Source organism: Parasteatoda tepidariorum, chromosome 7 (assembly GCF_982258835.1).
Source record: "Parasteatoda tepidariorum strain Cologne lab strain chromosome 7, Ptep-v5.0, whole genome shotgun sequence".
NCBI lineage: Eukaryota > Metazoa > Arthropoda > Arachnida > Araneae > Theridiidae > Parasteatoda > Parasteatoda tepidariorum.
In genome coordinates, this window is record NC_141761.1 from 1,462,857 (window position 1) to 1,474,481 (window position 11,625).

The 11,625-nt window shown below is 34.2% G+C and overlaps 2 long non-coding RNA genes across 2 annotated transcripts; both read left to right on the top strand.

Annotated features, from left to right (window-relative positions):
• Window positions 1-702: 702 nt before the first annotated feature.
• LOC147806700 (uncharacterized) lies at window positions 703-5,890 on the top strand. Its single transcript, XR_015435025.1, has 6 exons — window positions 703-1,089; window positions 1,160-1,981; window positions 2,052-4,071; window positions 4,139-4,515; window positions 4,586-4,961; window positions 5,032-5,890. It is a non-coding gene; the product is annotated as an uncharacterized LOC147806700 (long non-coding RNA).
• Window positions 5,891-7,279: 1,389 nt separating this feature from the next.
• LOC147806701 (uncharacterized) lies at window positions 7,280-11,258 on the top strand. Its single transcript, XR_015435024.1, has 3 exons — window positions 7,280-7,634; window positions 7,705-10,303; window positions 10,400-11,258. It is a non-coding gene; the product is annotated as an uncharacterized LOC147806701 (long non-coding RNA).
• The last annotated feature ends 367 nt before the right edge of the window (window positions 11,259-11,625 follow it).

The following is an 11,625-nucleotide window of genomic DNA, read 5'->3' on the forward strand; positions in this document are numbered from 1 at the left end:
TGCGTAGGACCAGATTTTTTGTCTTGTATTTTCAGAATTTACTGTCTTCTTGATATCCTGCTGATGGACACGTTTCGGGAAGCTAAAACTTCATCAGATCATTTTTATAGTAAAGATTAAGACGTGTCTATGGAAAACGGAACTATTTGAAGATATTAATGACGAAGTACTCATTCGCATTCTTGCTGGCCTAATAGGTAAGATGGTAACTTTTTCTCTTCCTTCTCCTTCCGAGAACTTTTCACTTAATGCGCTTTTCATTTTTAGCATCTCAAATCAGAATGGTCATCTTATTGTGATCCTTTTGGCTTCAAAATTCTCAAAAACAGCTACCCGGAGGTGCAGTCAGTCAAGAGCTTGCAGTGATTCCTAGTGTAGAGAACACTATCTATACTATCGGTTTATTCTTTCTGATTGGTTTGGATTTTTAATTTATTTTTGTTTTGTGCGTAGGACCAGATTTTTTGTCTTGTATTTTCAGAATTTACTGTCTTCTTGATATCCTGCTGATGGACACGTTTCGGGAAGCTAAAACTTCATCAGATCATTTTTATAGTAAAGATTAAGACGTGTCTATGGAAAACGGAACTATTTGAAGATATTAATGACGAAGTACTCATTCGCATTCTTGCTGGCCTAATAGGTAAGATGGTAACTTTTTCTCTTCCTTCTCCTTCCGAGAACTTTTCACTTAATGCGCTTTTCATTTTTAGCATCTCAAACCAGAATGGTCATCTTATTGTGATCCTTTTGGCTTCAAAATTCTCAAAAACAGCTACCCGGAGGTGCAGTCAGTCAAGAGCTTGCAGTGATTCCTAGTGTAGAGAACACTATCTATACTATCGGTTTATTCTTTCTGATTGGTTTGGATTTTTAATTTATTTTTGTTTTGTGCGTAGGACCAGTTTTTTTGTCTTGTATTTTCAGAATTTACTGTCTTCTTGATATCCTGCTGATGGACACGTTTCGGGAAGCTAAAACTTCATCAGATCATTTTTATGGTAAAGATTAAGACGTGTCTATGGAAAACGGAACGATTTGAAGATATTAATGACGAAGTACTCATTCGCATTCTTGCTGGCCTAATAGGTAAGATGGTAACTTTTTCTCTTCCTTCTCCTTCCGAGAACTTTTCACTTAATGCGCTTTTCATTTTTAGCATCTCAAATCAGAATGGTCATCTTATTGTGATCCTTTTGGCTTCAAAATTCTCAAAAACAGCTACCCGGAGGTGCAGTCAGTCAAGAGCTTGCAGTGATTCCTAGTGTAGAGAACACTATCTATACTATCGGTTTATTCTTTCTGATTGGTTTGGATTTTTAATTTATTTTTGTTTTGTGCGTAGGACCAGTTTTTTTGTCTTGTATTTTCAGAATTTACTGTCTTCTTGATATCCTGCTGATGGACACGTTTCGGGAAGCTAAAACTTTATCAGATCATTTTTATCGTAAAGATTAAGACGTGTCTATGGAAAACGGAACGATTTGAAGATATTAATGACGAAGTACTCAATCGCATTCTTGCTGGCCTAATAGGTAAGATGGTAACTTTTTCTCTTCCTTCTCCTTCCGAGAACTTTTCACTTAATACGCTTTTCATTTTTAGCATCTCAAAGCAGAATGGTCATCTTATTGTGATCCTTTTGGCTTCAAAATTCTCAAAAACAGCTACCCGGAGGTGCAGTCAGTCAAGAGCTTGCAGTGATTCCTAGTGTAGAGAGCACTATCTATACTATCGGTTTATTCTTTCTGATTGGTTTGGATTTTTAATTTATTTTTGTTTTGTGCGTAGGACCAGATTTTTTGTCTTGTATTTTCAGAATTTACTGTCTTCTTGATATCCTGCTGATGGACACGTTTCGGGAAGCTAAAACTTCATCAGATCATTTTTATAGTAAAGATTAAGACGTGCATATGGAAAACGGAACGATTTGAAGATATTAATGACGAAGTACTCATTCGCATTCTTGCTGGCCTAATAGGTAAGATGGTAACTTTTTCTCTTCCTTCTCCTTCCGAGAACTTTTCACTTAATGCGCTTTTCATTTTTAGCATCTCAAACCAGAATGGTCATCTTATTGTGATCCTTTTGGCTTCAAAATTCTCAAAAACAGCTACCCGGAGGTGCAGTCAGTCAAGAGCTTGCAGTGATTCCTAGTGTAGAGAACACTATCTATACTATCGGTTTATTCTTTCTGATTGGTTTGGATTTTTAATTTATTTTTGTTTTGTGCGTAGGACCAGATTTTTTGTCTTGTATTTTCAGAATTTACTGTCTTCTTGATATCCTGCTGATGGACACGTTTCGGGAAGCTAAAACTTCATCAGATCATTTTTATAGTAAAGATTAAGACGTGCATATGGAAAACGGAACGATTTGAAGATATTAATGACGAAGTACTCATTCGCATTCTTGCTGGCCTAATAGGTAAGATGGTAACTTTTTCTCTTCCTTCTCCTTCCGAGAACTTTTCACTTAATACGCTTTTCATTTTTAGCATCTCAAAGCAGAATGGTCATCTTATTGTGATCCTTTTGGCTTCAAAATTCTCAAAAACAGCTACCCGGAGGTGCAGTCAGTCAAGAGCTTGCAGTGATTCCTAGTGTAGAGAACACTATCTATACTATCGGTTTATTCTTTCTGATTGGTTTGGATTTTTAATTTATTTTTGTTTTGTGCGTAGGACCAGATTTTTTGTCTTGTATTTTCAGAATTTGCTGTCTTCTTGATATCCTGCTGATGGACACGTTTCGGGAAGCTAAAACTTCATCAGATCATTTTTATGGTAAAGATTAAGACGTGTCTATGGAAAACGGAACGATTTGAAGATATTAATGACGAAAGTCTTTGGCCCACGAGCGGCTGTAGAGTAAATCGCTTATGCGTTCTGATGAGGTTTCACTTGGCCTAGAATTACCCTAAGTTTAATTTCACTTTTCTCACTATCAACCGTTTGAGTGCTGAAGAGTTTTCTTATATATGCTAAGAGTGCGGAATGAAATGCGTACAACACTACTAACCAACTACTAACCAACTACTACTAGTTACTACCTACCAACCACTAACCAACCTATACTAACCAACAGCAGTGTCTCCGCATTTTTGGTTCAAAACAAGATTTCCGCATTTTTGGCACATCCGCACTCAAACGGTTAAACGGAATTTTTCAAGAAAGCTAATTTTTAATTACCGAATTTTTGTTAGTGAGTCAATTTTTTGGGATTAAATTTTTTAGTGTTAACCCATTTTAAGTCAACAGAATTCGATTCTATGAGAAAGAAATAAACCTAGTGTTGATTGAAGCAGGTATAAACTAGTTTTTATTATTTTGCAATGTATGGAAGCACTAATCGTCAAGGTAAGAAAACTCTGTGTAAAAATATGTAGTTACATTTAAAACTTGTTATATTTAGGTTTTTAGCATAATATTGAAAGACTAAAATTATTAAATCGTAAATTATTCAATTAAAATTATTCAATTAATCTTGTAACGAAATTATTCAAAGTCATTTAAATTGTGTAACTTTATTTTAAGTCTATTTCTGATGGATTTTTATCTCTCAGTATATTTAAAGATCTTATTTCAATTATCTTTTTAAATTAGCAGATTATTAAAATTGTTTATGATTATTTTTAAGTATGGATTTAGTTTCTTCTGATCGTTTCGTTTCTAAATTTATATGTACGGGACAACTTTCTTAATAACGAAATGCTTTTATTTGAAAATCAAATTTAATATTAGAAAATATAAATAATGAAGTATAAAATTGCAAAAAATAAAAACTTTTAGAACCTGTGCTTATATACTGTTCAAAATCTTGGGCTACATCAAAATTGTCTGATTATCTCCATTGATTTATCATTTTTGTTTTGTGCATAGATACTGCTTTTGTGTGTTGTATTTTTCAGAATTTACTGTCTTCTTGATATCCTGCTGATGGACACTTTTCGGGAAGCTAAAACTTCATCAGATCATTTTTATGGCAAAGATTAAGACGTGTCTATGGAAAACGGAACGATTTGAAGATATTAATGACGAAGTACTCAATCGCATTCTTGCTGGCCTAATAGGTAAGATGGCTTCTTCTCTTCCTTCTCCTTCCGAGAACTTTTCACTTAATGCGCTTTTCATTTTTAGCATCTCAAAGCAGAATGGTCATCTTATTGTGATCCTTTTGGCTTCAAAATTCTCAAAAACAGCTACCCGGAGGTGTAGTCAGTCAAGAGCTTGCAGCGATTCTTAGTGTAGAGAACACTATCTATACTATCGGTTTATTCTTTCTGATTGGGTTAGATTTTTTAATTTATTTTTGTTTTGTGCGTAGGACCAGATTTTTTGTCTTGTATTTTCAGAATTTACTGTCTTCTTGATATCCTGCTGATGGACACGTTTCGGGAAGCTAAAACTTCATCAGATCATTTTTATAGTAAAGATTAAGACGTGTCTATGGAAAACGGAACGATTTGAAGATATTAATGACGAAGTACTCATTCGCATTCTTGCTGGCCTAATAGGTAAGATGGTAACTTTTTCTCTTCCTTCTCCTTCCGAGAACTTTTCACTTAATGCGCTTTTCATTTTTAGCATCTCAAACCAGAATGGTCATCTTATTGTGATCCTTTTGGCTTCAAAATTCTCAAAAACAGCTACCCGGAGGTGCAGTCAGTCAAGAGCTTGCAGTGATTCCTAGTGTAGAGAACACTATCTATACTATCGGTTTATTCTTTCTGATTGGTTTGGATTTTTAATTTATTTTTGTTTTGTGCGTAGGACCAGATTTTTTGTCTTGTATTTTCAGAATTTACTGTCTTCTTGATATCCTGCTGATGGACACGTTTCGGGAAGCTAAAACTTCATCAGATCATTTTTATAGTAAAGATTAAGACGTGTCTATGGAAAACGGAACGATTTGAAGATATTAATGACGAAGTACTCATTCGCATTCTTGCTGGCCTAATAGGTAAGATGGTAACTTTTTCTCTTCCTTCTCCTTCCGAGAACTTTTCACTTAATGCGCTTTTCATTTTTAGCATCTCAAACCAGAATGGTCATCTTATTGTGATCCTTTTGGCTTCAAAATTCTCAAAAACAGCTACCCGGAGGTGCAGTCAGTCAAGAGCTTGCAGTGATTCCTAGTGTAGAGAACACTATCTATACTATCGGTTTATTCTTTCTGATTGGTTTGGATTTTTAATTTATTTTTGTTTTGTGCGTAGGACCAGATTTTTTGTCTTGTATTTTCAGAATTTACTGTCTTCTTGATATCCTGCTGATGGACACGTTTCGGGAAGCTAAAACTTCATCAGATCATTTTTATAGTAAAGATTAAGACGTGTCTATGGAAAACTGAACGATTTGAAGATATTAATGACGAAGTACTCATTCGCATTCTTGCTGGCCTAATAGGTAAGATGGTAACTTTTTCTCTTCCTTCTCCTTCCGAGAACTTTTCACTTAATGCGCTTTTCATTTTTAGCATCTCAAACCAGAATGGTCATCTTATTGTGATCCTTTTGGCTTCAAAATTCTCAAAAACAGCTACCCGGAGGTGCAGTCAGTCAAGAGCTTGCAGTGATTCCTAGTGTAGAGAACACTATCTATACTATCGGTTTATTCTTTCTGATTGGTTTGGATTTTTAATTTATTTTTGTTTTGTGCGTAGGACCAGATTTTTTGTCTTGTATTTTCAGAATTTGCTGTCTTCTTGATATCCTGCTGATGGACACGTTTCGGGAAGCTAAAACTTCATCAGATCATTTTTATAGTAAAGATTAAGACGTGTCTATGGAAAACTGAACGATTTGAAGATATTAATGACGAAGTACTCATTCGCATTCTTGCTGGCCTAATAGGTAAGATGGTAACTTTTTCTCTTCCTTCTCCTTCCGAGAACTTTTCACTTAATGCGCTTTTAATTTTTAGCATCTCAAACCAGAATGGTCATCTTATTGTGATCCTTTTGGCTTCAAAATTCTCAAAAACAGCTACCCGGAGGTGCAGTCAGTCAAGAGCTTGCAGTGATTCCTAGTGTAGAGAACACTATCTATACTATCGGTTTATTCTTTCTGATTGGTTTGGATTTTTAATTTATTTTTGTTTTGTGCGTAGGACCAGATTTTTTGTCTTGTATTTTCAGAATTTGCTGTCTTGATATCCTGCTGATGGACACGTTTCGGGAAGCTAAAACTTCATCAGATCATTTTTATAGTAAAGATTAAGACGTGTCTATGGAAAACGGAACGATTTGAAGATATTAATGACGAAGTACTCATTCGCATTCTTGCTGGCCTAATAGGTAAGATGGTAACTTTTTCTCTTCCTTCTCCTTCCGAGAACTTTTCACTTAATGCGCTTTTCATTTTTAGCATCTCAAACCAGAATGGTCATCTTATTGTGATCCTTTTGGCTTCAAAATTCTCAAAAACAGCTACCCGGAGGTGCAGTCAGTCAAGAGCTTGCAGTGATTCCTAGTGTAGAGAACACTATCTATACTATCGGTTTATTCTTTCTGATTGGTTTGGATTTTTAATTTATTTTTGTTTTGTGCGTAGGACCAGATTTTTTGTCTTGTATTTTCAGAATTTACTGTCTTCTTGATATCCTGCTGATGGACACGTTTCGGGAAGCTAAAACTTCATCAGATCATTTTTATAGTAAAGATTAAGACGTGTCTATGGAAAACTGAACGATTTGAAGATATTAATGACGAAGTACTCATTCGCATTCTTGCTGGCCTAATAGGTAAGATGGTAACTTTTTCTCTTCCTTCTCCTTCCGAGAACTTTTCACTTAATGCGCTTTTCATTTTTAGCATCTCAAACCAGAATGGTCATCTTATTGTGATCCTTTTGGCTTCAAAATTCTCAAAAACAGCTACCCGGAGGTGCAGTCAGTCAAGAGCTTGCAGTGATTCCTAGTGTAGAGAACACTATCTATACTATCGGTTTATTCTTTCTGATTGGTTTGGATTTTTAATTTATTTTTGTTTTGTGCGTAGGACCAGATTTTTTGTCTTGTATTTTCAGAATTTGCTGTCTTCTTGATATCCTGCTGATGGACACGTTTCGGGAAGCTAAAACTTCATCAGATCATTTTTATAGTAAAGATTAAGACGTGTCTATGGAAAACTGAACGATTTGAAGATATTAATGACGAAGTACTCATTCGCATTCTTGCTGGCCTAATAGGTAAGACGGTAACTTTTTCTCTTCCTTCTCCTTCCGAGAACTTTTCACTTAATGCGCTTTTCATTTTTAGCATCTCAAACCAGAATGGTCATCTTATTGTGATCCTTTTGGCTTCAAAATTCTCAAAAACAGCTACCCGGAGGTGCAGTCAGTCAAGAGCTTGCAGTGATTCCTAGTGTAGAGAACACTATCTATACTATCGGTTTATTCTTTCTGATTGGTTTGGATTTTTAATTTATTTTTGTTTTGTGCGTAGGACCAGATTTTTTGTCTTGTATTTTCAGAATTTGCTGTCTTCTTGATATCCTGCTGATGGACACGTTTCGGGAAGCTAAAACTTCATCAGATCATTTTTATAGTAAAGATTAAGACGTGTCTATGGAAAACGGAACGATTTGAAGATATTAATGACGAAGTACTCATTCGCATTCTTGCTGGCCTAATAGGTAAGATGGTAACTTTTTCTCTTCCTTCTCCTTCCGAGAACTTTTCACTTAATGCGCTTTTCATTTTTAGCATCTCAAACCAGAATGGTCATCTTATTGTGATCCTTTTGGCTTCAAAATTCTCAAAAACAGCTACCCGGAGGTGCAGTCAGTCAAGAGCTTGCAGTGATTCCTAGTGTAGAGAACACTATCTATACTATCGGTTTATTCTTTCTGATTGGTTTGGATTTTTAATTTATTTTTGTTTTGTGCGTAGGACCAGATTTTTTGTCTTGTATTTTCAGAATTTACTGTCTTCTTGATATCCTGCTGATGGACACGTTTCGGGAAGCTAAAACTTCATCAGATCATTTTTATAGTAAAGATTAAGACGTGTCTATGGAAAACTGAACGATTTGAAGATATTAATGACGAAGTACTCATTCGCATTCTTGCTGGCCTAATAGGTAAGATGGTAACTTTTTCTCTTCCTTCTCCTTCCGAGAACTTTTCACTTAATGCGCTTTTCATTTTTAGCATCTCAAACCAGAATGGTCATCTTATTGTGATCCTTTTGGCTTCAAAATTCTCAAAAACAGCTACCCGGAGGTGCAGTCAGTCAAGAGCTTGCAGGGATTCCTAGTGTAGAGAACACTATCTATACTATCGGTTTATTCTTTCTGATTGGTTTGGATTTTTAATTTATTTTTGTTTTGTGCGTAGGACCAGATTTTTTGTCTTGTATTTTCAGAATTTGCTGTCTTCTTGATATCCTGCTGATGGACACGTTTCGGGAAGCTAAAACTTCATCAGATCATTTTTATAGTAAAGATTAAGACGTGTCTATGGAAAACTGAACGATTTGAAGATATTAATGACGAAGTACTCATTCGCATTCTTGCTGGCCTAATAGGTAAGACGGTAACTTTTTCTCTTCCTTCTCCTTCCGAGAACTTTTCACTTAATGCGCTTTTCATTTTTAGCATCTCAAACCAGAATGGTCATCTTATTGTGATCCTTTTGGCTTCAAAATTCTCAAAAACAGCTACCCGGAGGTGCAGTCAGTCAAGAGCTTGCAGTGATTCCTAGTGTAGAGAACACTATCTATACTATCGGTTTATTCTTTCTGATTGGTTTGGATTTTTAATTTATTTTTGTTTTGTGCGTAGGACCAGATTTTTTGTCTTGTATTTTCAGAATTTGCTGTCTTCTTGATATCCTGCTGATGGACACGTTTCGGGAAGCTAAAACTTCATCAGATCATTTTTATGGTAAAGATTAAGACGTGTCTATGGAAAACGGAACGATTTGAAGATATTAATGACGAAAGTCTTTGGCCCACGAGCGGCTGTAGAGTAAATCGCTTATGCGTTCTGATGAGGTTTCACTTGGCCTAGAATTACCCTAAGTTTAATTTCACTTTTCTCACTATCAACCGTTTGAGTGCTGAAGAGTTTTCTTATATATGCTAAGAGTGCGGAATGAAATGCGTACAACACTACTAACCAACTACTAACCAACTACTACTAACTACTACCTACCAACCACTAACCAACCTATACTAACCAACAGCAGTGTCTCCGCATTTTTGGTTCAAAACAAGATTTCCGCATTTTTGGCACATCCGCACTCAAACGGTTAAACGGAATTTTTCAAGAAAGCTAATTTTTAATTACCGAATTTTTGTTAGTGAGTCAATTTTTTGGGATTAAATTTTTTAGTGTTAACCCATTTTAAGTCAACAGAATTCGATTCTATGAGAAAGAAATAAACCTAGTGTTGATTGAAGCAGGTATAAACTAGTTTTTATTATTTTGCAATGTATGGAAGCACTAATTATCAAGGTAAGAAATCTGTGTAAAAATATGTAGTTACATTTAAAACTTGTTATATTTAAGTTTTTAGCATAATATTGAAAGACTATAATTATTAAATCGTAAATTATTCAATTAAAATTATTCAATTAATCTTGTAACGAAATTATTCAAAGTTATTTAAATTGTGTAACTTTATTTTAAATCTATTTCTGATGGATTTTTATCTCTGAGCATATTTAAAGATCTTATTTCATTTATCTTTTTAAATTTGCAGATTATTGAAATTGTTTATGATTATTTTTAAGTATGGATTTAGTTTCTTCTGATCGTTTCGTTTCTAAATTAAAACTCAACTGGAACTCTTAATTGATTGTTTGCATTCTTTTGTCATTTCTTAAAATTAACTCTAAGAAATCTTCTGTAATTGGCAAAAGCATTCAAAATTGAATGAAAATTAAAGCACAAAAGGAAAATTAATGTATAAAAACGCCAACGTAGCGTTTTCTCACTGTACAATAATATATATGTATGATGATAACATTAAAAGGTACTTAAATCTGGTTTAAAATTCAAACTTTTAAAGTTAATTGAGTATTTTTTTTCTTTCGAAGTTGGTTTAAATATTGGTTTATTTTACCTTATTGCTTTAGTTTAATTTCTCCTTTTGTTTTTGTGCATAGATACTGCTTGTGTGTGTTGTATTTTTCAGAATTGACTGTATTCTTGATATGCGGCTGATGGACACGTTTTGGGAAGCTACAACTGCACAAGCTTCGGAAAAAAGAATTAGTGCAGCTTTTCATGCAGTTTTCTATCTCGAGAACTGAATGACATCTTCCGACAAAAGAACTTGTTTCCTTGCTGGTCTAATAGGTGAGACGATAACCTTTATTTTTTTCTCTTATCCAAAGCCTTCTCTATGTAAACTGAATCTTATTTTGCAAAAATTGAATATTGATAATTTTTCAGATTCATGAGTTTGTGATATCCAGATGAAAGAGCTTCTCGAAGTTGTTCTGCAGTCTTTACCAAATGGGAAAAGAACAGATTCGTTTTTACCCTCCCAATGAGGTGGCTCAAGTTAAGACTCGCCAGAATCTGCTGCTGTTGACGTATAACGTGTACTCGCACAGAAAAAAGTGCTGACATAAAATGCCCTTAGTGGTAGACTGATAGTGGGTTAAAATCCCAACACCGTCGGGCTAATCGTGGGAGGTTTTCATGGTTTTCCTCTCCATGTTACGCGAATGCGGGTTAGTTGCAACAAAGTCCTCCATGAAGGCTAGTTTGATCCAGGTGTTCTTTTGTCTCTTGAGAAAAATTATGTTTATCACATTTTTATGTCAGATTTAATAGTTTAAAACAAACCTTCAGATTAACTGCTCTCAGTCACCAAAGCTTTTATTGTCCCTGTCATTTGCTTTGTTCTTTCAGCAAAGTTTTTCAAACTTAGCATTTAATTTACTGTAATATATTTCTATTCTATGTAATATGTTCTGCTCTATGTAATCTATTCTATGTAATATATTTATATATTGATCATAAGGGTTATAGCTGTTGTTGAAGTGTTGTATTTGAAATGTGTTTTTTCTGTAGTTTGCCGCTTCAAATTTATCCAATTTAAATTGGTAGCGCATTTTGATAGGGTGCTGTATTGTATAATTTTGATATCGTGTATTTGATATTGTGAAATTTTTGCTATTGGATTATTGAAGTTCAATTTTGTAATTCGTGTTAAATTTTTTACATAATGTACAGATTAAATTTCTATTTCATCTTGTGTTGTAATATTACAAATTAGTTAAAAATAAAAGTGTTATACTTGCAATTTAGTTTTCGATTATTTTTTGTTTGACTATCTTTTTTCTAGGATTCATTTAAGATTTAGATTGAAATTTCCCGATAAGGGAACATAATTAAACTAATGTTATTGTTTTCAGATTTAAAAAAAAAGTACATATGGGCAAAAAGTGTTTCTGTAGTATCTGTTTCAACGCTGTAAGGTGAGCAAAATAAATGATATCAAATTGAGTAAGTTTTTGTTATAGATCGAATTTCCACGAAGTGCACATCTTAATTGTTCGAAAGAATGACTTCAATATTTAAGTTTCCGATTCAGTAAGATTCAATTCAGATGATTAATAATTGTTTTTTTTCAGCATCTATAATTTTATGAGTTGCTGTATAAAATACAG